Here is a 26783-nt window from a genome sequence, read left to right on the forward strand (position 1 = left end):
ATCTAGTGGGCAAGCATGGTATTTATTTATTATTTTATTTTAATTGCTGGCTAGTAAACCTCATCTAAAGGGGTTGCAGACCCTCCCTGCGATTTTATTTCTACATTATAAAGAACATACAGTGAAGTGAAAAAGTGTTTGTCCCCTTTCTGAAATCTTATTCTTTTGCATGTTTTTCACACTTAAATGTTTCAGATCACAAAACAAATTTAAATATTAGACAAAGATAACACCAGTAGACACATAATGCAGTTTATAAATGAAGGTCTTAATTAAGAGAAAAAGAAATCCAAACCTACAGGGTCCTGTGTGAAAAAGTGATTGCGCTCCTCCCCCCTCCTCTTAAAACATAAATGAACTGTGGTTTATCACATCTTTCGGAAGCTGAGTTCAATTTCTCTAGCCACACACGGGCCTGATTACTGCCACACCTGTTCTCAATCAAGATATCACTTAAATAGGACCTGCCTGACCAAGTGAAGTAAATCAAAAGATCCTCAATAGCTAGACATCATGGTGTGATCCAAAGAAATTCAGGGACAAATGAGAAACAAACTAATTGAGAGCTAACAGTCTGGAGAAGGTTATAAAGCCATTTCTAAAGCTTTGGGACTCCAGTGAACTACAGTGAGAGCCATTATCTACAAATGACGAAAATACGAAACAATGGTGAATCTTCCGTCCAAAATTACCCGAAGAGAGCAGCAAAAACTCATCCAAGAGGTCACAAAAGATCCCAAAACAACATCCAAATAACTGCAGGCCTCAGTTAAGGTCAGTGTTCATAACCCCACCATAACAAAGAGGGCAAAAATGGCATGCATGGCAGAGTTCCAAAAAGAACAGAAAGGCTCGTCTCCTCTTTGCCAGAAAACATCTTGATGATTGCCAACACTTTTGGGAGAATACTCTGGGTTTTGACGAGAACTTTTTGGAAGGTGTATGTCCCATTACATCTGGCGTAGTCGTAACCCAGCATTTCAGAAAAGGAACATCATACAAACAGTAAAATATGGTAGTGGTAGTGTGATGGTCTGGGGCTCATCAGTGGATGTCAGAGCAGGCTGCAGCCAGGGTCATGTGATGATGAATGAGTGGTCAGCGATAGCGCCGCTCACAGGCACTTATAACAACAGAAGGTAATTACAAAAAAACTTCTTTCCAAAGTTTAAATCGATGAGGGCATTATTTATAGTAGTGGAGAACCTCTTTAACCCCTTTCTGACATTTTGCCTTATGGACCAGGTACGTATTATTACAACACGGTGATCGCACCCGCACACATGCCCCCGGCACTTTAACCCCTAAATGCTGCGATCGCAGCATTTAGCGAGCAGAGGGACAAAAGCGCTTCTGCTCTTGGATCGGAGACCCTGCGCCTTCAGCGCAGGGCCTGATCGTTGCCACGTTGACCAGATGTCGTCATGACGACATCCAGGCACCAGCAAGTTAGTTTGATCATGCGCAGTGCATGATCAAAGTAACTTGTGTCTGCAGAATTGACAGGTTATAATGTGTAGCAGTGATCCTGCACTGTTATACATTATAACTGCGATCAGACTGCAGAAAGTGAAGGTCCCATAGTAAGACTAAGTAGAAAAGTGAAAAAAAAAGGAAAAAAAAAAGTAATAAAAATATTATTATGAAAAAAATACACAATAAAAGTACACATATTTGGTACTGCCGCATCTGAAACGATCTGACCTATGAAACTGTCCCACTAGTTAACCCCTTTAGTGAACACAGTAAAAAAAAAATAATAAAGAGCGAAGCAAAAAACAGTGCTTTACCATCATACTGTCAAACAAAAAGTGGAATAAAACGCAATCAAAAAGGCAGATAGCGCTCCATCCCTCCTGAGGCTCAACATTTGGCTAAGCAGTACTGTACTGTTAATTCATAGTTTTGATGCCTTCGGTGTGAATGTACAATTTTCATAGTCATGAAAATACAGAAAAATCTTTAAATGAGAAGGTGTGTCCAAACTTTTGGTCTGTACTGTGTGTGTGTGTGTGTGTGTGTGTGCGTGTGTGCGTGTGTGTGTATATAATATATATATATATATATATATATATATATATATATATATAATATATACATACATATATACAGCGGTGGCCAAAAGTATTGGCACCCCTGCAATTCTGTCAGATAATACTCAGTTTATTCCTGAAAATGATTGCAATCACAAATTCTTTGGTATTATTATCTTCATTTAATTTGTCTTCAATGAAAAAACACAAAAAGAATTGTCCTAAAGCCAAATTGGATATAATTCCACACCAAACCTAAAAAAGGGGGTGGACAAAAGTATTGGCACTGTTTGAAAAAATCATGTGATGCTTCTCTAATTCGTGTAATTAACAGCACCTGTAACTTACCTGTGGCACCTAACAGGTGTTGGCAATAACTAAATCACACTTGCAGCCAGTTAACATGGATTAAAGTTGACTCAACCTCTGTCCTGTGTCCTTGTGTGTACCACATTGAGCATGGAGAAAAGAAAGAAGACCAAAGAACTGTCTGAGGACTTGAGAAACCCAATTGTGAGGAAGCATTAGCAATCTCAAGGCTACAAGTCCATCTCCAAAGACCTGAATGTTCCTGTGTCTTCCGTGCGCAGTGTCATCAAGAAGTTTAAAGCCCATGGCACTGTGGCTAACCTCCCTAGATGTGGACGGAAAAGAAAAATGGACGAGAGATTTCAACAAAAGATTGTGCGGATGGTGGATAAAGAACCTCGACTAACATCCAAACAAGTTCAAGCTGCCCTGCAGTCCGAGGGTACAACAGTGTCAACCCGTACTATCCATCGGCGTCTGAATGAAAAGGGACTGTATTGTAGGATACCCAGGAAGACCCCACTTCTTACCCCGAGACATAAAAAAGCCAGGCTGGAGTTTGCCAAAACTTACCTGAGAAAGCCTAAAACGTTTTGGAAGAATGTTCTCTGGTCAGATGAGACAAAAGTAGAGCTTTTTGGGAAAAAGCATCAACATAGAGTGTACAGGAAAAAAAAGAGGCATTCAAAGAAAAGAACACGGTCCCTATAGTCAAACATGGAGGTTCCCTGATGTTTTGGGGTTGCTTTGCTGCCTCTGGCACTGGACTACTTGACCGTGTGCATGGCATTATGAAGTCTGAAGACTACCAACAAATTTTGCAGCATAATGTAGGGCCCAGTGTGAGAAAGCTGGGTCTCCCTCAGAGGTCATGGGTCTTCCAGCAGGACAATGACCCAAAACACACTTCGAAAAGCACTATAAAATGGTTTGAGAGAAAGCACTGGAGACTTCTAAGGTGGCTAGCAATGACCTGAATGACCTGAATCCCATAGAACACCTGTGGAGAGATCTCAAAATGGCAGTTTGGAGAAGGCACCCTTCAAATATCAGGGACCTGGAGCAGTTTCCCAAAGAAGAATGGTCTACAATTCCAGCAGAGCATTGTAAGAAACTCATTGATGGTTACCGGAAGCGGTTGTTCGCAGTTATTTTGGCTAAAGGTTGTGCAACCAAGTATTAGGCTGAGGGTGCCAATACTTTTGTCTGGCCCATTTTTGGAGTTTTGTGTGAAATGATCAATGATTTGATTTTTGCTTCATTCTCTTTTGTGTTTTTTCCTTGCAAGCAAATTAAATGAAGATAATAATACCAAAGAATTTGTGATTGCAATCATTTTCAGGAAGAAACTGAGTATTATCTGACAAAATTGCAGGAGTGCCAATACTTTTGGCCACCACTGTGTGTATATGTGTGTAAAATATATATATAGTACTGATAAATTTGCTATTTAATGTAAGCAAATACACGTTTGGTGTCACCGCGTCCGTAACGACCTGCCCCCTAAAACTGTCCCACTAGTTAACCCCTTCAGTGAACACCGTAAGAAAGAAAAAACGGGGCTTTTTCACCATACCGCCAAACAAAAAGTGGAATAAAGCATGATCAAAAAGGCGAATGTAAATAAAAATCGTATCACTGAAAACGTCATCTTGTCCCTCAAAAAACAAGCTGCCATACAGCTCCAATAGCAGAAAAATTAAAAAGTTATAGCTCTCAGAATACAGCAATGCAGAAATAATTTTATCTATAAAATAGTTTTTATTGTGTAAAAGCGGCAAAACATAAAAAAAGATATAAATGTGGTATCGCTGTAATCATACTGACCCGAAGAATAAAGTCTTATCAGTTTTAACACAAGCGGAATAGCATTGGAAAAAAAAAAACAATTCCTGGGTTTTGTTGCTTCTGCCTCCCAAAAATTGGAATAGAAAGCGATTAAAAAATTATAAAACATAAAACCTGCTATAAAACTGTTATCACTGTAATCGCACCGACCCAGAAGAATAAACTCATGTAATCACTTATACTGCACGAGAAACGGCTTAAAAAATAAATAAAATCAATTCCTGATCTACTGTTGATTTGTTCATTCTGCCTCCCCAAGATCACAGTAAGGCACGGCGCATATTTATCTTGCACTCTGTGCTGAGCAGAAGTTTTCCTATAATGAGGCAGATTGAGGCATTGTTGACACCATCTGACCTGTGATCCGGCGGTGTCCGTCTTTTTAGGCGTGCATAAAAGTGCCGTCGGCCACAGTTTTTTGTGCACTTTTGAAAATAGAAGAACACCGCTGAGGCCAGATGGAGTCCAAATTAATTCTGCTGCCTCATTATAGTGAATGGATCCCTTGGGGATTTCATGTCATTCGGAGATTTAGATGGGAACCCTGATGGAAGTGCTCAGCATAGAGCAGAATAGATGTGATCCCAAATGTTATATAAAATGTTCCCAACAAAAGCTTCAACTCAATCCAAAAAAAAAAGCCCCCACTGAGGCCTGTCATCTGTTAACCGAAATATAGGGGGCTTTCACTTTACTGATAGTGCAAAGGCTCTGGAAAAGCGCTAAGCATCGCCCCCCCAAAAGAAATCCAACAAATTCTGTACTCCCAAATCCAAATGCCCGCCTCCCTTCACTGCCCAATGGTATAACATTCTGTAACACACCTGTGGTGTCAATATGATCACTGCGCCCGTAGATTAATTCGTTGAGAGGTGTAGTTTGTAAAATGGGGTCACTTATTTGGGGTTCTGCTGTTCTGGCACCTCAAGGGCTCTCCCAGTGGGTCATGACACCCGCAAATCATAACAGTAAAATCTATACTACGCTATAATATGGCGCTTCTTCCCTTCTGAGATTTGCACTGTGCCTGAAAAGAATTTCCCGATTACACGTAGGGTATTGGCGCACTCAGGAAAAAATAGACCCCAGTTTGTTATGAAAATTTCTCCTATTAGCCCTATTTCACTGGGATATGTTGAAGCGTTCCACAGTTATTACCATATAAAGTGAAGATGGTCAGAATTGACCTGGTCTGTAAGGTGAAAACAGGCTTTTGGGGAGAAGGAGTTAAAAGAAGCACTCCCAACAAATTTTTTATTCTTTTAATATATTGCAATCATCATATTATATAGCACTGTGTACTTACAATTGCTCATTTTTGCCTTTCTACCCAGCTAATTCTTCTCTTTTCTATTAGGTCTATGGCATCACATGATTAAAAACTGACTAGCTGAACCCTTCTAAGCTCTATGTAGAAACAGGAGGTAAATTTTCCCTGCATGAGCCATGATTCATTGCAAAACTGCCTGACAGGGGAGTGAAGGGAGCAGCTGGGTCAAAAGTTTAACAGGGGAATGATACATGCAAGGAAGAGAGACTTCCCATTTCTACATAGAGCAGATAAAGGCTGCGTGCCCACGTTGCGTATTACAAGCGTAAATGCTGCGGAATTTCCGCAGCGTAAACGCTTGTAAAACGCATGTATATCCGCACGCCATGGTCCCCAATGGCATTCCGCAATGTCAATGCCCATGCTGCGGATTTTTCCGCAGCGTATATGCTGCGGTCAAAAATCCGCAGCATGTTCATTAATTTTGCGTTTCCGCATGCGGATGGTACCCAAGTCTGGAGGAGAGGAGACTCTCATCCAGACCTGGGTACCAAAGAACCTGTAAAAAAAAGAATAAAATAAAGTTTATACTTATCTTCTGATGTCTTCCCGGTGTTTTCCCGCCGTCGCGAGGTGTGTGAAGGACCTGCCACGTCATTGAGTCATGTGACCCATCACATGACTCAATGACGTCACCGAAGGTCCTGCACACAACAGCGTGAGCCGCTCAAGACTCCGGACGGGGCACAGAATGCATCGGTAGGTGAGTATAAACTTTATTTTTTACCATTCTGATTCTTTATTTTTAACTATTACTTGGTCACACTATATAAATCCATGCCGGTTGCATGGATTTATATAGTGTGAACAAGTTGTCAAGCACTTTTCCAAGTGATGCTTGAATCACTTGGAGAAGTGCTTGATAACCCGCATGCGGAAATGCATGCAAAGACGCTGCAAAGACGCCTCACAAACGCTTCTACCTGGCGGGAAAACCGCATGTAAAATCCGCATGCGATTTTCCCGCCAGGGAGAAGCGTAAAAAATATGCTTCATTTCCGCAACGTGGGCACATAGCCAAAAGAGTAGAATTAGCTGGGCAGAAGGGCAAATGAGCAATTGTAAGTACGCAATGCTATATAATATGATTGCAATATATTAAGAGGATAAAAAGTTTAATGGGAGTGCTTATTTAACAAGTCACAGGGTGCGTGTCTCCAGCAGTACAAGCTGGGTACAATGTATGGGCACTTCATTGAGAGGTGGAATTTTTACAATAGGGTCACTTTTGTTTTTTGTTTTTACTGTTCTAGCACCTTTGGGGCTCCATAAATGTTGATCACAAACTATTCTAGCAAAATCTGTGCTCCAAAAGTCAAATAGCGCTCCTTCCTTCTCAACCCTGATGTGTGGCCAAACAATGGTTTCTGACGATGTATAGGGCATCACCTCTTTCTGGAGAACTTGCACAATAAATTGTGGGGTTCAGTTTCTCCTATTAACCCTTGTGTAACTGACATATTTGGAGCAAGTAAAAAAATTACATTTTTACCACTAAAATGTTGTATTTCCACATCCCAATGTTATAAAATCCTATGAGGCACCGGTGCGTTCAAAATACTCACTACACCCCTAGATGAATTCCTTAAGCAGTGAAGTTTACAATAAGGGGTCACTTGTGGGGGTTTCTGCTGTTCTGGTACCTCAGGGGCTCAGCTAATGGAGTCCACAATGTATTCAAATGGGATCTGCGTTCTAAATGCCAAGTAGTGCTCTTCCCATCCGATCCCCACTGTATGCTCAAACGGTAGTGTACAACCACATATGGTTATTTTATTTTTCTCAAAAATATGTTAGCCTAGTACCCTATGTTATTTTGATGCACTGTTGCTATTTAGTTACTGCAAGGTATTTGGTCATTTTGTTTTTTTCTTGGGTTTTGTCTGTTTAGTGGCCAGTGTGAACATGCACTTACATGCTGCATGCACATTAACTTATATTCCAGTTCATTGCTTTTACTTTCCACATATGGGCAATTGCCATGTTCGATAGAAGTTGCAGAACAATTTGTCCTATCCATTTTCTACTATTACTCTTTGTGTGCATTAAGGTTAAAGTAAAGTCCTCTTCCTCTCTGAAGAAGCAATTTGCTTATTTAATTTCCTAGAGGTGCATGCATGGCTTATAAGCCAGCTGCCCCCTCCACCAATGTGTTCACCACTATCTGCATCCGGAGGATATAGATAGCAATGATATTGGGATGCCGGTCTTGGGAGTGCATGATGCCTCGGTCAACAGGCCGTACTGGAACAGCCAGAGGAGAGGATGTGGCCCGTGGGTCGCACTTTGTCCAGGTCAGCGCTGCACTGCTCCTGTGCCTGGATACAGGACATCACATATTATAATAGATGGCTATGTATATACAATCTGTGATGTCTTGTAGCTGTGTAGAGGTCGGTATAGTCAAGTCTGCAGTGGCTGTATTATCTGGGGCACAGTGTGATTTATGGCGGCAGTTTAAACCTTCATACAGAGCGGGAGCTAATGACCTCACTCTGACAGCGCCACTTTGACCTGCATGCAGGTTAAAACAGTCATAATAAATCCCACTGATCCTCAGCAGAGTGGCCTGAGACACAAAGCATCATCATGCCCTGGACTTGTCAGGAGGAGAGCAGCATCGGCCACCTCCTCACTCTACAAACAACACTAATCTCCTGTCACAATCAGCATCCAGAGCCCATATTTACAAAGATTCAAGGATGTTTGACCTCATTCTCACAGGCTGGAGCTCCTCTCTGGCAAGAGGAAGAAGGCAGTGTGACATGGGTACAGTGTCTGCTGTGCTGTAGCCAGCTGGCCAACATGCGTACACATTTAAAGGTATAGTGCCGGACTTCAGTCTCTAATGTTGCAGACGACTCTGTGCTACTAAACAGCTGCTTGGGGACCGGCCCAGCCCGCCCCTGGTCATATGGCAAGGCTTGTTAAAGGGTTCATATTGACTTTTAGGATTGCTACTTCCAAAAGATGGCACTGGAGTTCAAGTCCTCTTCTTCTCTAAAAGAGGCAATTTGAATATTTAATTTCCCAGAGGAGCACTGAAAGGTTTATAAGACTCTTCACATTGGCATGCTGGGCTAGTCATATCACTCTACATAAGGGGATACGTTACCTCTTGGATCCCACTTGAAAAAATGAAATATTACTGCTAAACTTTAAATCCTTCTAACATGCTAACAAAATAAAATGACTTGAAAAATTATGCCCGTGTAATGTAGACATATGGGAAATGTTATGTATTAATTATTTTGTACAGCATGACTAACTGGTTTAAGAATATAAAAATTGAAAGTTTGAAAATTATGAATTTTTCTACATTTTGACCAAAATTCCAATATTTTCACAAATAAACGCAAAACATATCGATCTAAATCTAGTACCAACATGAAGTACAATGTGCCGTGAAAAAATAAAACTCTGAATCACTGGGATACGTTGAAGCGTTCCAGAGTTTTACCACATAAAGTGACACTGGTCAGATTTCAAAAAATTTACCTGGTCATTAAGGAGTTAAATGTATTTTATTGGGATTTTATGTGATGTAACAGCTTTATACCTGACTTGTCTGGTGTGGTCCTTGGTTTTCATGATGCTGATGTTCGCAAACAAACCTCTGACGCCTTCACAGAACAGCTGTAGTTACACTGAGAAAAAATTACACACAAGCGGACTCAGATTACTAATTATGTGACTTCTGGAGACAATTGGTCACTCAGGATTTTATTTAAGAGTATGTAAAGGTATATCACATAAAATCCTCCAAAAATACATTTAGGTTTGTGGGTATAACTTGAAAAACTTCATGGTGTATTAATTCTTTTTCAATACATGGTAAATCATTAGTTCAGGAGGAAAAATAAGATTTGTCTGATAAGACATATTACAAAGTTTCTTATATTCACGTGTACTATTGATTTATGGGGAAGAAGAAAAATAGGTTTAGCAGCACTCATCCGTGAAGATAAAACATATTCTTTATTCAAATCCTTTAAAAAAAATTGCAGCAAGGAGAGGGCTCAGACCCGTGGAAGCGTACTCAGACTCGAAATAGCCGCACCCGCTACTCTACTACTTGATTGCTGCAATGTTTTAAAGGATTTGAATGAAGAATATCTGTTTTATCTTCACCGCTAAACCTTTTTGCTTCGGACGTATCACTTGCTCTTTCCGCTTGGGACTTTTAGCTGAGCACCACCGGGCTTTTGGCTAACACACGTCAGACCACAGTGTTTAGTTCCCCACCCCATTTTAATGATGGTGCTGAGTCAATTCCTCTTCTTTGAAAAATTCAAATGGCGTTTACTCTTGAATGAGTAAAGAATTCAGAAGTAAATTTCAACTATTGCCAGAACTTGTGCTGAAAACATCTTGGATTAAAGAGGTTGTATAGGGGAAAAAAAGACCGTTGTGCATTTCTGCATTAACCGGTTCCCGACCGCCCACTGTAGATAAACGTCGGCGCTTGCCGGGCTCTGTGCAGCGCCGACGTTTAAAAACGGTGGGTGGTCTCGCAGTGCTCAGGACCCCCAGGGTCCTGCAAGCACTGCGATTCCGGTGCAGAGCGTTAGCTCTGACAGGGTACATCATCGGGACCTGATTAGATCAGGTCCCAGTGATGTTAACCCTTTGCTGTCTTCTATATGCTGTAATCTATAGTGATCGCGGCATATAGGAGACAGCAGGAAGAGAGGGGGTCGTCTTACTTACCTCCGAAGACCTCCGTTTCGTTTGAGGACCTGGGGTTGCTATGGCAGCTGGAGGTCACATGACTGCCTCCAGCTCTGCCATATATGGTGTCCTTCCTGTCTGGCTTCAGCCTGTATGTAGCTGATACCAGACAGGAGACTCTGACTGAAACAGTCAGGGAAGATCTCATGTAATGTAATATATGTCTATTACATTACATGAGATCAGTGATCAGAAAAATAAAAATTAATGTCCCATACAGGGACTAAGTAAAAATGTAAAAAAAAAGTAAAAAAAAAGTTTTTAAACTATTAAAAAAAAAAATCACAAAATAAATAAAAATAAATAAATAAAATATTAAACCAATAAATCCGTAAATTATTACAAAACCAAAAAAAGTACACATATTTGGTATCGCCGCATCCGAAACAACCCGAGCTATAAAACTGTCACACTAATTAACTCCTTCTGTGCACACCGTAATAAAAATAAATAAAAAACGGAGCAAAAAAATATGCTTTTTCATCATATCGCCAAACAAAAAGTGGAAAAAAATGCGATCAAAAAGCAGAATAGAAATAAAAATGGTACTGCTGAAAACGTCATCTTGTTCCGCAAAAAAAAAGCCGCCATACAGCTCCATCAGCCGAAAAATAAAAAAGTTATAGCGCTCAGAATAAAGCAATGCAAAAAAAATATTTTTTTTTCTATAAAATTGTTTTATTGTGTAAAAACGCCAAAACATAAAAAAATACAGTAAGTGTAGTATCGCTGTAAACGTACTGACCCGAAGAATAACGCTGCCTGATCACTTTTACCACACGCAGAACGGCATAAAAAAACCCTCAAAAAACAATTCCTGAAGTGTTTGTTTTTGTTAACTTTACCTCCCAAAAAATGGAATAGAAAGCGATCAAAAAATGTCACGTGCCCAAAAATGGTTCCAATAAAATTGTCAACTCGTCCCGCAAAAAACAAGCCGTCACATGACTCTATCGGCCGAAATATGGAAAAATTATAGCTCTCAAAATATGGTGATGCAAAAACTAGATTTTGCAAAAAAAGCGTATTTTAGTGTGTGACAGCTGTCAGTCATAAAAACTCGATATAAATCTGGTATCTCTGTAATCGCACCGACCCGAAGAATAAAGTAATCTAATCAGTTATATCACACGAGGAACGGCATAAAAAATAAATAAAACAAATATTATTCACCTGCTACTGATTTGTTTATTATGTCTCCCAAAGATCCCAGTAAGGCTCTGCTCACATTTATCCTGTGCTCTGCGCTGAGCACTTACACCAGAGTTTCCGTGTAAATCTCTGAAATACGTGATTCAGCCAGAACCCATGATGGAAGATTCCCTGTAATGAGGCAGATATAGGCCACTGTGGATGCCGTCTAGCCTGGGATCCCACGGTGTCATTTGTTTTAGGCGTGCATAAAAGTGCGGTTGGCCACAGTTTTGTGCACTTCTGAAAAAAAGGACACCACTAAACAGAGGCCAGACGGAGTCCAGAGTAACTCTGCTGCCTCATTACAGTGAATGGATCCCGCAGGGGTTTCATCTGAATTACATCACTTGGAAAATTAGATGGAAACCCCGATGTAAGTGCTCAGCCTAGAGCGCCGGATAAATGTTACGTAAAATGTTCCCAATAAAAGCTTCAACTCAGTCCTCAAAAAAAGCTAGTCCCCACTCAGGTCCATCATCTGTTAAAAATATAAGGGACTTCCAAGTTACTGGTAGCAGAAAGGCTCTGGAAAAGCAAAATGGTCCTTGCCCCCCAAAAGAAATTCAGAAAATTTTGTGCTCCCAAATCCAAATGCCTATTCTACAATAATTTGTTCTCCAATTGTCAAATAGCGCTCCTTCCCCCTCAAATCTCACCGTATGGCTAAGTGGTACGATACAGCCACATATGGGGTATTGACACTTTTAGAAGAAATTGTGTGACACATTTCGGCACCATTTTTACCCATTGCCCTGTGTGAAAATGTAAAATCTGAGGGTAAAACATTTTTTTGTGGTAAAAATATAATTATGCTTTTTTCACTGCCCAATGGTATAAATTTAAAAATTAAAAAATGCTCACTACTTCCCTAGATGAATTCCTTGAGAGGTGTAGTTTACAAAATGGGGTCACTTGTGGGGGTTTCTGCTGTTTTGGCATGTCAGGGGCTCTCAAATGTGACATGGTGTCTGCTGCCTATCCCAGCCAACATAGCGCTTCTTTCTCTTCCGAACCCTGCCGTACACCAAAGCAGTGGTTTTCCCCCACATATGGGGTATCGGCGTACTCAGGAGAAATTGTACAACAAATTTCATGGTGCAATTTATCCTGTTACCCTTATGATAATGCAAAATTAGGGAATGAAAAACATTTTTTATGGGAAAAATGTGAAAATTTTATTTTTACGGCTCAATATTATAAACTTCTGTGAAGCAGCTGGGGGTGCAAGGTGCTCACCACACATCTAGATAAGTTCCCTAAGGGGTCTAGTTTCCAAAATGGTGGCACTTGTGGGGGGTTTCCGCTGTTTAGGCACATTAGGGGCTCCCCAAATGTGACATGGCGTCCGCTAATTATTCAAACAAATTTTACATTCAAAAAGTCAAATGGCGCTCCTTCCCTTTCAAACCCTGCCATGTGCCCAAACAGTAATTTGCCTCCACATATGGGGTATCGGCGTGTTCAGGAGAAATTGCACAACAAATTTCGTGGTGCAATTTATCCTATTACCCTTATGATAATGCAAACTTAAGGGATGAAAAACGGTTTTGTGGGAAAAATGTGAAAATTTTATATTTACAGCTCAATATTATAAACTTCTGTGAAGCACCTTGGGGTTCAAGGTGCTCACCACACATCTAGATAAGTTCCCTAAGGGGTCTAGTTTCCAAAATGGTGTCACTTGTGGGGGGTTTCCACTGTTTAGGCGCATCAGGAGCTCTCCAAACCCAGCATGGCGTCCGCTAATTATTCAGACAAATTTTACATTCAAAAAGTCAAATGGCGCTCCTTCCCTTCCGAACCCTGCCGTGCGCCCAAACAGTGGTTTTCCCTCACATATGGGGTATCAGCACGCTCAAGAGAAATTGCACAAAAAAATTTGGGGTCCATTTTTTCATGTTACCCCTGTGAAAATAAAAAAATTGGGTCTAAAGTAACATTTTTGTGAAAAAAGTTAAATGTTAATTTTTTTCTTCCACATTCCAAAAATTCCTGTGAAGCACCTGAAGGGTTAATAAAGTTCTTGAATGTGGTTTTGAGCACCTTGAGGGGTGCAGTTTTTAGAATGGTGTCACTTTTGGGTATTTTCTGTCATAAAGACCCCTCAAAGTGACTTCAAATATGATGTGGTCCCTAAAAAAATGTTTTTGTAAATTTTGTTGGAAAAATGAGAAATCGCTGGTCAACTTTTAACCCTTATAGCTCCCTAACAAAAAAAAATTTGGGTTCCAAAATTGTGCTGATGTAAAGTAGACATGTGGGAAATGTTATTTATTAACTATTTTGTGTGACATATCTCTCTGATTTAAGGGCATGAAAATTCAAAGTTTGAAAATTGCAAAATTTTCAAAATTTTCGATTTTTTCACAAATAAACGCAAGTGATATCGAAGAAATTTTACCACAATCATGAAGTACAATATGTCACGAAAAAACAATCTCAGAATCAGGGGAATACGTTGAAGCGTTCCAGGGTAATTACTTCATAAACTGGCAGTGGTCAGAATTGAAAAAATTGTCCCGGTCACGAAGGCAAAAACAGGCTCTGGCGCGAAGTGGTTAACAGCACCACATCTGCTCACAGGTTCTGGTATTGATGCTCAGTCCTTTTAACTTTAATGGAGTTAAGCTGCAATATTTCATAACCCACAGTCAAGTATGGTACTGTTACTGGGAGAAAGCAGCATTGTATTTCTAATCCTGTGTAAACTCTTTAAACCAGTTACATCACAAATGCTGAGGGCATCTGAGGACAAGTAATAGAGGTAGGGATATTGTCCTGCTTCATGCAGTTTTAATTGTAAAAACTGTAGTGATTTAATGCGAGAAAAAGTACTCTACAGTGTGTACTCTGCCACTTACTATACTTTAAGGATATGCTCACACTGCTTCTTTTTCTGGTGTATTTGTGTCAAAAAAGCACTGACAAAACTCTATAAAAATGGTCCCATTAATTTCTATGTAAAAATAACTTGCTGTTCATATGTTCATGCTCTTTTGCTTCTTTTAAACACTTCAGGCTTTCAAGATGGCAAGCATATAAAAGAGGTGACACGTCCTTTCTTCAGGCGTTTTCTGCAAAGAAAGATGATCAATACTTACAATACAAGTCAATGTGATGGCTAATAAAAGCCCCTGTAAGACACTCAAGTGTTTAATGAAAGAAACATGAACATTTTCAGGTATTTTTCACTTTGAAGACACCCGATACATTACAATACAAGTCAATAGGAAGGCTAAAAAAAAAAAACGCTAGTGCGTTTTAAAAGTGTTTTCGTCACAAAAAGCGCTAGCTTCATTGCTGAATGGGCAAGAAGTGACATGCTCTATTTTGCAAAAAACCATGCAAAGCACAAAATCCCGATTAAAAAAAACAAGATGTGTGCATGAGATTTCTGGAATCTCATAAACTTTGCTGTTACTGTAAAACGCAGCTGCAACTTTGCATAAAAAAACGCATCAAAAATGCTGAAATAACCAAGATGTGTGAACATAGCCTAAGACAATGAATTTTTGATGCAATAAAAATGTGCAGCATCAGAAGCTCACCAATAACTCAAGAGAAGTGCTGATTGGTAGAGGCAAAAGTCCTGTAACTAGAATTTGTACCTATCAGACATTTGTGTTAAACTGTATACTTTCGATATGCCATAAATGCCAAAGAAGGCAATACTTCTTTCATTATTAGTACCCGACTAGGCATGATAACATCTTCCATACAATACTTATATAACAAGCAGCAGAATGACAGTGTTTTTTAAAACACCGAAACGTTACATTGGGACCTCAAATGTTTTATTATCATGCTGCTATCAGCATACTGAATACATATAACTATAAAGTCTGTTTCCAATGCTTAGGGGACTTGACAGGTTCCCTTTAAACCAGACTCCTTATTTCTGGATGCCACAGAGCAAACGTACAATTATTCCATCTCAAGCTTTTGCACTTTGTTTCACTCCTGACAAAATTTCAAGATGCCAGGGAGTGTCAGGGCATTGTCTGTGCTGGCGCCAGGGAGTTCAAAGAAGTGCAAAAACGGGTAAAGGTGAGTACTATAAAGAGTTCAATTGTAAAATTCAGCCTGTTTGCACCTACTTCTAGGGAAAACCTAATGCATCCTGTTTATACATTGAACTCAATTTAGAGTAGGTTCCTTAGTGTATGTTCGCACAGAGTTTAAAAATCCGATGTAGTTTTATAGAGAACTCTACATAAGCGAATGGTTCAGGGTTTGGAATCCTTAAAGTAGTTAAAAGAATCTACATTCTGTAATGCAGCGGCTTGCGGCATTACGGTAATGGTCCAGGATGTGTTTTGGCTGATCATGTACCTCCCCCTCAGGTGACTGGTCACATGACTGTGACATAGCACAGGTCCTGTGCACACAGAATGTCTGATCACATGACTGTGACATCAGCACAGGTCCTGTGTGCGTTGGAAGATATAAAAAACCCTGGTAGTTTTGAGACAGGGTGTGTAAGGCGTGAGGCCTGTTCTCGTGTGGGACACCGCTAGAGTGTGAGGCCTAGTGAAGCCTGGTGAAGCCTGAAAGTCAGAGGCTGGATCCTTAGGTGTAAGCGATCCCAGTAGTCTTGGAGGGCCAGCGGCTTAGAAGGCAAGAGTCCTGGAAGGCAAAGGCTGGATGTGAGGTGAGACCACATACCAGTAGCCTTTGAAGGAACGAGGGCTGGAGACCCCCATCTGGGAAGCCGTAAAGTCACAGTGGTGGCAGAACAAGTCTGAAGCAGCTAAAACCCGGCAAAGGTAAAACCACTGCTTGATGCGGACATTTCTATAAGTGACTTTGCTGGGGGCTGTAACTGGAGCCAAGTGGGCCTGTCTGCCACTTGAAAGGCTCCTGGACATTATATGTGTAATATGTCGGCGAGCCACTGAGTTGGACTCGGTTATAGCAGTTATGATGTATAATAAACTGCTGGAGTGTGAAAACTGGAAAAATGTGGCTGGTGTGCTTTAATTGACCCAGTGCAGCGAGTATCCCCCAGTATGATGACTAGTGCTGCCTTACAATTCTTTGAGTTGCTCCACTTGGATGGCGAACTCTCTATATACTTGAAAATCCAGAACAAAGATGCTGATGGCTGAGCTACCGTGAAAATGACTGAAAACACACCGGCAAAGACACTTCAGGAAAACGACTATTTGCATTATCCTCAAGTGTTTTCACCTTGGAAAATTCGGTGTCTTATAGACAGTGTCCACATAGCTGAAGAAATCATGCAGCTTTTCGACAAGGTTTTCAGTTCTGGTGAATTTTTTGCAGGTTTTTTAACTGGAGCATCAAATTTAGTATAAATTGCATGATGACTCAGCATTAAATAAATGAAATGACCCCTCTAGTGCTGTGCCGCAGTTTTTAAATTCTCGACAGAAAAACTCTGTGTGGAAAGCAATGTGGATTTCTCAATGAAAACAATAGAAAACGTATAAATCTAAAGCAGAATTCAATGTGGATTTTGAACCAGATAGAGTTTAAAATCTCAGGGTAAAAATACCCTTGGCTGTCCCTATGACAAGCTGCAAGCAGCGTGACTTTTATTGGTTAGAGGGAGTCTATCAGCAAAAAATGACCGTTCAATCAAAGCACAGCATCCTTCAAGTTAACATAGCCCTAATAAAAGTCATACCTTTTATATGCAAATCCATTGATAAATTTGCACAAGGAAAAGTCATGAAATTATGAAAAACATATGATCAAAAAGCAAAATTTTCAAAATATCTTGATCTATTCAGTATCCAATATTAGCAAAACACTCAGAAATACAAGCAGTGACACGCTTTGGCATGTTATCAATGAGGTTATTGGTTGTCTGAGGAATGTTCTGCCAAAGTGATTTCCACTTGCTGTACAGATATAGTGAATGTTAAACCGGTGGTATGACCATTTCTGCAACGTGACCCAACATGACAATTCCAGATTACATGTTGCTCATGCTACTGTAAGCAGACAGCATGGCCTAAAAATGCTACCTTGGTCTGAGCGTCTTCGGACTTGTCTCCTATTAAGAACATCAGAGATATCAGTGGTCGGTAATTGTAAAGTAAGCTGCTAACTGCAAATTAGTGATGAGCGAGTACTAAAATGCTTGGGTACTTATTGTTCGGGTCGAGCAAATTGGAATGCTCGAGTGCTTGGATCGAGTAACGAGCCCAATGTAAGTCTATGGGAAACGCAAGCATTTTTCCGGCGGCTCCCCCCAGGGGTCTGCAGAAGGTCTAAAAATTGCCCAAATCGATGGGAACAGTGCTCAAATAACATGGGATCAGCATGGGGAAAACCACTGGAAGCATTTCGGATGCCCAGGTCACTACTGTCAACAATGTTTTTACGGACTCACAATAAAACATGCAAAAACGAAACCAAAATTGATTTTTCTGGGTAAAATGTTAACAAATTTCCAGGGTAATGACTTGTATATAAGGCAAAATAAAAAAACAAATACAAAAATGCTTCCCACACCTAGGGCTATGTTCACAGGTAGCGTTTTTGATGCGTTTTTGCACTTTTGCGTTGCTTTCAACAAAGACAAATGCATTCACTGTTAAATGTCATTTTAACATTTTACAACCTTATCTGGCCAAGTGGTGTGTGACACATCATCAGACACATGCATACAGTGCTGAAAAAAACATGGAAACCGCATGGGAAAGACCCATGGAAGCATCTCTGACTCCCAGATCACTGCCTAAAAAGTGTGCTCATCACAAGTGACCCTTGGCGCATGCGAAGATGCCTCTGTCGTTGCAGACTTGCAACAATCACCGTCCAAGTCCTTGTCCCAGTGCATCGTTCAGTTGTCCCTACCCCATTCCTTGGAATGCAAGCACAAGTATGCAGCCGGCCACCCCCCACCCACAGGCTGCAATACTATGCTGCCAAATTTTTGACAGCTGCTTGCACTTGAAATGTGGCCTTTTCGGCTAGTGGAGGTGGAAGCTGTTCACAACCCTCATGGCAGCAGCGGCCGAGTATCCATACTCTGTCCCCAGCGACCACTATTTCTCATGGTGTCGTCTCCGCCTTCCACAAGCAGGGGTCCCACAACATTACCCATGCCCTCCCCAGTGCACTTACTGGGAGGACCGCCTAATCACAAAACTTGTGGACAAGTGAATGTGGCCAGAGACGGTACGGAGCCAGCCCACAGCTTGTATTTCACCACAGCCATATTTTTTAGCTCGGTGAAAGGACTGACTTGGGAAACCGTAGCTACTCCGGCTGTCATTTCTCCCACTAAGTCCTCTAATGCAGCTTGTCACATAAGCAATGGCAGCCCGTTCAACATCAGCTTGTACTTGCCGGTGGTGCTTCGACACACAAACATCTTTCTTTGCCCTTTAATTTTATGACTACAGAGTTGGGCAATGGCCTGATCTGCAATGCGGTTTCAGAAATAACATCCAATGAAGCACATCCAATCCACATTATAAAAAGGAGCCATAGAGTGTCCGGGAACCTTCTCACACACTTTTCTTAGCCAGGGCTGCTTCTAGGCAGGGTTGGACTTACCCACCAGAGAACCGGATACTTTTCCGGTGGGCCCTGGCTTCTCCATCGGGAGAGTTCATAGTGCCGAGGTGAGGCCCTGATGCTGATAAAGGCCACCATTTGCTTAGTTTTCTGTTACTTGAAATGCAAGCGCAAATATGCAGCCAGCCACCCACCCACAGGCCACAATAGTAAGCTGCCTGATTTCTGGGCAGATGCTTGCACTTGAAATGTAGCCTTTTAGGCTCATGGAGGCGGAAGCTTTTCACAACCTCATGGCAGCGGTGGCCGGGTGTCCATACTCTGTCCCCAGCAGCCACTATTTCTCCTGGTGTCGTCTCCGACTTCCACAAGTGCGGGTCCCAGAACATTACTTGTGCCCTCCCCAGTGCATTTATTTGGAAGGACCGCCTAACCACAAACACATGGACATGTGAATGTAGCCAGGGATGGTACGGAGCCAGTCCACATTGAAAATGCAGCCACAGAGAGTCTTAGAACCTTCCCACACACTTTTCTTAGTCAGGGCTGCTTCTTGGCAGAGTTGGATGGGCCCACCAGAGAACCAGAGACTCCTCCGGTGGGCCCTGGCTTCTCCTTCAGGAGAGTTCATAGTGCCGAGGTGAGGCCATGATTATGATAGAGGCCACCATTTGCTTAGTTTTCTGTTACTTGGAATGCAAGCGCAAGTATGCAGCCAGCCACCCACCCACCGGCCGCAATAGTAAACTGCCAGATTACTGGGCAGCTGCTTGCACTTGAAATGTGGCCTTTTAGGCTCGTGGAGGCAAAAGCTTTTCACAACCTCATGGCGGAGGCGGCAGCTGGGTGTCCATACTCGGTCCCCAGCCGCAACTATTTCTCCTGGTATCGTCTCCGCCTTCCACAAGCAAAGATCCCCAAAAATTACTGCTGGTACTTTTCTGTGGGAATCTGCTTGCCTCCTACCAGCCTGTAATATCTCCAGTGAATTATGGTACGACGCCATGGTATTAGCACTGTCCCCAGTGCCAGTAGCAAAGCCATCCCCAATTTCCTTCTCAGGAATTCTATTTGGTAGACTGAGTGGCTGCCCAAATACATTAGTTTCTCACAAAGGAGCTGAAAATAGAGTGGCAGTAGGTGCAAGTTTCTCCAGTCTTTTAGATATCAGAGGGTGAACGGCAGCACACTGGCTCAGTGGTTAGCAGTAGCACTGAAGCCTTGCAGCGCTGGGATCCTGGGTTCAAATACCAGCAAAGACAACATCTGCAAGAGTTTTGTATGTTCTCCCCGTGTTTGCGTGGGTTTCCATCTCAGTAAAAAAGGAGCCATAGAGTGTCCGGGAACCTTCCCACAGACTTTTCTGCTTCTCGGCAGGGTTGGACGGTCCCACCAGAGAATCCTCGGGTGGGCTCTGGCTTCTCCATCAGGAGAGTGCAAACTTTGCAGCAGCTATGGGGCTCTTGAGCGGGGGAAAAAGGTGAGCCCTCAGAATCAAATCCTCTGGTGAGCCCAATGTTTTTCAGTTTGAAACTGCTTTTCAGTGGGAGTTGTATTTCACCACAGCCATATTCTTTAGCTCGGTGAAAGGACTGGCATAGAGGGAAACCGTATCTACTCCTGCTGTCATTTCTACGTCACCAAGTTCTGCCCATTGTCACGCACGAACATGCCTGGCTGTATGTTCAGCGGTGAGAGCCACAGATCAGGCTGCTGTGTTACAGTTTTCAACAACTCTGCAGCGCTGGGCGGTTTGTCACCTAAGCATTAAGCATGTTATCTTCAGCACAGCCTGTTGCCGCTTGGCCAAGGCAGTGCTGAAGAGCTTTCAGCTTGTGACTGAGGTAGTAATTTCAGAAATGGAGGCCGAACTGGAGGAGGAGGTGCAGGAGCTGAACAATGTGATTACATTGAGGTTACATTGGCAAGTCTGGTTTTTATTCTAAACAAATATCCTACTGTGTTTTTATTTTTATTTATTTTTTTACGTTATTTTTAAAGACAAATGAATTCACCGGGAAATGTCATTTTAACACTTTACAACATTATCTGGCCATGTGGTGTGTGACACATCATCAGACACATCCTGTTCCATTTATGATGGAGGGACTCTGAAAGTCACAAAGCCTATTATTATAAGATCACCAGGCGGCCCTTACTATTCTTAAACGGCCAGCAGTCGGCCCTCGTTATTGTTAGAGAGCCATCAGCCGGCTATGCTTTGTTGTTCCCATTATTAACGAGTGGGTCTCCTACACTGTTATTGCGTATGCACTGACTGCAAGGGCTGCCAAAAATTTGGACTCAACCCAATACCCCTTTGAAGAGACATAGAGGAGGGTCTCAGTAAAAAAATGTTCCCATTATAAAGGAGCGGGTCTCCTATAGTGGTAATGCACATTCTGTGACTGCAAGGGCTGCCAAAATTTGGGAAAAACCCCAGTAACAATTTAAAGACACATAGAGCTGGGCCACAGTAATGAGTAGGATATGTTCCCATTAGAAAGGAGAGGGTCTGCTATATAGTTATAGAGTTTGCAGTGAGTTCTACGGCTGCCAAAATTTAGGAAAAACCCCACTAACAATTTAAAGACACATAGAGAAGGACCACAGCAATGACATGTCTCCATTAGAAAGGAGCGGGTCTGCTGTACAGTTATTGGGTATGCAGTGAGTCCAACGGCTGCCAAAATTTAGGAAAAAACCCACTAACAATTTAAAGACACATAGGCAAATGTCACTGAGGGCCATCTCTATGCAGTGACTGCAATGGCTGTCAAAAATTTGGAGAAACTCCAATGCCCCTTGCAAGAGACGTAGAGGTCGGAGGGCCTCCTGAAAACAATGTTCCCATTATTAGGAAGTGTGTCTCCCATACTGTTGTTTGCCTATGCAGTGAAGCAACAGCTGCCAAAATTTTGGAGGAACTCCAATGCCCCTTGCAAGAGACGTAGAGGTCGGAGGGCCTCCTGAAAACAATGTTCCCATTATTAGGAAGTGTGTCTCCCATACTGCTGTTTGCCTATGCAGTGAAGCAACAGCTGCCAAAAATTTGGAGGAACTCCAATGCCCCTTGCAAGAGACGTAGATATGTTGATATGGTACATATGGTGGTGATATGGTGATGGAGGGTGAGAATGCAGAGAAAAAGGAGGACAAGAGCAAATGGACAAAATCTGGAACCATATACCCATGTCTGGGTGTGAAGACAGAGGTGCATGGGAATAGTTAGACCTCCCCAAAAAAAGACACTGTATTTGAGTTTATGTTACGCTGCTATCATTTGGTGGTGTTGAGAAGTCTGGCCCAATCCAGCCCTTGTTCATCATTATAAGAGTCAGCATTTTCAGTTGACAGGCAGATGTGCCTATCAGTTATAATTCCACCGGCGGCACTAAAAACCCGCTCTGACAAAACGCTAGCAGCAGGGCAGGCCAGGACCTCCAAGGCATAGAGAGCCAGTTCATGCCACGTGTCCAGCTTGGATACCCAATAATTATAAGGCACAGAGGAATCACGGAGGACGTTGGTACTGTTGGCAAGGTACTCCCTCACCATCTTCCGAAACTTTGCACTCCTTGAGACAGTCCCCCATTCCTCAGGGACTGTGCGATGGGAGGGTCTGAGAAAACTGGTCCAGAACTTTGACAGTGTTCCCCTGCCTCTGCTGGATTGCATTTGTGTCTCTCTCGCCTGTACTCCTTGGTTGTCCAGGGAACTGTGACCTCTGCAGCCAGGGTTTTCAGATGGGATTTTTTTTAATAATTCCACAACAAGGGCCTTCTTGTACTGCACCATTTTATAAGGCCAGTCCTGCAAGGGAATAAGAGACATAAAGTTCTCCCTGTAGCGTTGGTCTAGAAGCGTCACCAACCAGTAATGACTGTCACCCAAAATTTGGACAACGCGAGGGTCACTGGAAAGGCAGCATAACATAAACTCAGCCATGTGTGCCAGACTCCAAAGAGGCAAGACTTCCGTGTCCTCACCAAGAGGATGACTGACCATGCTCTCCTCCTCATCCTCCTCCTCCTCTTCCTCCTCCTCCCTGTCATCAGGCCATCCACGCTGAACAGACAGTATGACAGTTGTGCAGGTAGTACCGTCTATAGCGCATTAAGCTAGCTCCTGTTCATCCTCCTCCTCTTCCTCATTGTCACCCAATCCACGTTGGGATGAAATGAGGCTGGGCTGTGTGTAATCACCCTGTATGGTTCCTTGCTCCATCTCATCGTGCTCCGCCTGCAATGCATCCTCTTTAATAGAGAGCGTTTCAGAAGACAGAGAAGCGGGATGGTGATGCTAATTATGGCATCATTGCCGCTCACCATATTGGTGGAGTCCTCAAAGTTTTGGAGGATGGTACAGATGTCTGACATCCATGTCCACTCCTGCGGTCTTATGTGTGGAGTCTGAACTGAATACCGACGGCCTTGTTGATGCTGGTATTCAACAACTACCCTCTTCTGCTCACAAATCCTTCCCAACATCTGCAATGTAGAGTTCCAACGCGTGGGGACATCGCAGATCAGTCGGTGAGCTGGAAGCTGCAAACGCTGCTGAAGCACAGGAAGGGCGGCTTACTTTGACAAGCAGATCCAGCAGATCTGTGTAGGCTTTGAGAAACCGCTGAACCACGAGGTTAAGCACATGGGCCAGGCATGGAACGTGTGTGAGCTCGCCTCGGAGCTGCCACCAGATTCCAGCCATTGTCACACATGACCATGCCTGGCTGTGGGGTCAGCGGTGTCAGCCACAGATCTGCCTGCTTTTTCAGAGCTGTCCACAACTCTTCAGGGTTGTGTGGTTTGTCACCTATGCATACTAGCTTCAGCACAGCCTGTTGCAGCTTGGCTGAGGCAGTGCTGCAGTGCTTCCAGCTTGTGACTGATGTGGTCATTTCGGAGGAGGAGGAGGTGCAGGAGCTGTAGAATGTGAGGGCAACCCTGATTGACTCAGGGCCCGCACTCCTCGGCGTTGGGAGGACATGTTCCGTCCCAACATCCGACTGGGTCCCGGCTTCACCAGGAGAAATAGTGGCAATAGGAACCGAGTACCGAGGGACAGCCGCCATCAGGTTGCGGAAAGCTTCCGTCTCCACGAGCCTAAAAGGCAACATTTCCACATTTCGAGCGCAAGCATTCGCGAAATGTGTGAATTTAGTAGTGTGGCTTGTGGAGCGTTAGCTGCATATTTGCGCTTACGTTCCAAGGACTGGGGTAGGAACAACTGATCACTGCGTTGGGACAAGAACATGGACGTGCTTGCTGATGGTGCTATTGTCAAGGTAAAATATATATATATTATAGAAAATCAATTAGTTTCTTTTAATAGATTACCTAATCAGTGTGAATCAATATAGAGATGATGGAATAATCTATGTGTATGTATGTATGCTAATGTGTATATGCACATGGATTATGTTAATAGTTAATGAATATATAACTAACAGCTTCTGTTCTAATTTGTAGACACGAACAACTAAATGATTTCCTGGGAATGACTTATGCATGTGCACGGCTGATAACAGAGAGATTCATGTCGAGTTGGCAAAGATGGCGCTGAGAAACTAACTCACCCCTCCCATCGGAATTCCTAAGGCGTTACTGAGTGCAAGAGATACATAGATGAACAAATTACAGCGTGAAGAGTTATCAGAAAAGAGCAATAAATTTTACTAATCCCACCTAGAAGGAGAATGCTATTTAACCCCATGTCTACGTAATAAAGAATGCCATTTGCGTGGTTCAGTCTCTGAGTGAAGTTTATCAACCAGATTAGCAGATTTGGTTAATTAGCTTCTCTGCATGCACTCGGACATCTTTAATTTGGAGGAGAGCAGTTACCTAGTGTATCTTAAATTGGTGAAACCTTCACACTACTTGAGAATGACAGGTGCACGGCGGTAGGCATCTTGGCATGCGCCATGGAGAGGTGATTGGCGTGCACGCACAACAGCGGAAGAAGTGGTGGTGTCACCCGCAGACACAGTTGCTGGACCCTAGGGTTCGGCCCACTTAGTCGGGTGCTTTGCTGCCATGTGCCTGATCATGCTGGTGGTGGTCAGGCTAGTAGTTTTGCTACCCCTGCAGTTGCTGGCCTGGCAGGTGGTGCAAATGGCCTTTTTGGGATTATCTGCAGAGTCTTTAAAAAATAACCAGACTCGGGAAGACCTAACAGTTGTACTGGCAACTTCCGTTGTGTTGGCGTTACGAGGAACGCTTTCCCACCTTGTGTCTGCGACCACCACACTGCTTTTTCCTGCCTGTTGTGGTGCTACGTCTCCCTCCCCCTGCTGTCCTCTCTGTGTGTGTCCCCCTGCCAGGTTGGATCAGTTACTATATCATCCACCACATCGTCTTCCTCTTCCGCACCCTGGTCCTCCTCCTGACTTTCTGGCAATTTTGTCTCATCATCATCATCATCCACCTCCTGCGACAGTAATTGCACTTTACCACCGTCACCTTCATGTGACCGTGGCTGCTCCAGTACTTGAGCATCGCTACACGCGTTCTCCTCTTGACTCGCTTGAAGCTGGCTGGGCGAGAGGCCCGAATCTACAAATGGAAAAGTGAACAGCTCTTCTGAGTGTCCCAGTGTGGGATCAGTTGTCTCCGGGCACTCGGCATGGTTGGAGGAAGGAGGATCAGGGTGAGGAATATGTGGTACAGACTCACGGCTACTGAGACTTGACCGTGTGGAAGACAGGGTGGAGGTGGTGGTGGCCAAGTGACTGGAAGCATTATCTGCTATCCAACCAATAACCTTTTCACACTGCTCTGTGTTCAATAGTGGTGTTCTGCAGTCCCATAGTAATTGGGACAGAAAGGTCGAGCGACAAGATGTGGTTTTTGTTGTGGCAGAATTTCACCTTGTCCAAGGCCACATCCTCGTCCTCTGCATGCACCATCACCATCACGTCCACTTCCCCGTCCTTTGCCACTCGCCTTGCCCATTTTAAATGGAGGACAACATTTTACACGTTCACGAGAAATGGCTGATTTTGGAACGCAGTTATATTTGATATGTCTGACAGAGAACCACAATTTTAAATAGCAGGCCTGTAATTTACTAATATTATTCTACACGGAGACCTAGTGTTAATAGCTTCACCGACATACTGCAATGGAATGAAAATGGAAGAAAAGTATGATTTTAGAAGCCTTTTTGGTGATATGTCTGACAGAGAACCACGACTTTAAATTGTAGGCCTGTAATTTACTAATATTATTCTACACGGAGAACTAGTGTGAATAGCTTCACTGACACACTGCAACAGAATAGAAAAGGAGGCCAATATTTTTCACGTTCAGTTCAAATTTCTGGATTTTTGTCGCTGTAATATGGAACAGATCTGGCTTTATTCTGCAGTGAGCAGAAAAATGGTGTACTCTGGATTGCTTTTTAAGCAAATAACCAGGATTAAGATAAAAAAAAAAACTGCCCTGGCACCTGATATCTCGGGCTGTCAAGAAATATCTGTAATTATTACAGCAGCAGTAGACAGGATGTTCAGTGGACCCTCTTGTGCTGTATTATACACGGCAGTCTGCCACATACACTGCCTGCCTGCCTTGCTCTGATATATATATATATATATATATATATATATATATATATATATATATATATATGTGTACACATACACTACTCAAAAAAATAAAGGGAACACTTAAACAACAGAATATAATTCCTAGTAAATCAAACTTTTGTGAAATCAAACTGTCCACTTAGGAAGCAACACTGATTGACAACCAATTTAACATGCTGTTGTGCAAATGGAATAGACAATAGATGGAAATTATTGGCAATTATCAAGACACCCTCAATAAAGGAGTGGTTCT

At 42.6% G+C, this 26783-nt stretch overlaps 1 long non-coding RNA gene across 1 annotated transcript in view; it reads right to left on the bottom strand.

Annotated features, from left to right (window-relative positions):
• The window catches only part of LOC141252402 (uncharacterized), a 220868-nt gene that overhangs the window by 140264 nt on the left and 53821 nt on the right, over positions 1-26783 (bottom strand). The window lies entirely within an intron of this gene.

The sequence above is a fragment of the Phyllobates terribilis genome, unplaced genomic scaffold, assembly GCF_046119375.1.
Source record: "Phyllobates terribilis strain yellow unplaced genomic scaffold, ASM4611937v1 Scaffold_2__4_contigs__length_985480577, whole genome shotgun sequence".
Classification (NCBI taxonomy): Eukaryota; Metazoa; Chordata; class Amphibia; order Anura; family Dendrobatidae; genus Phyllobates; species Phyllobates terribilis.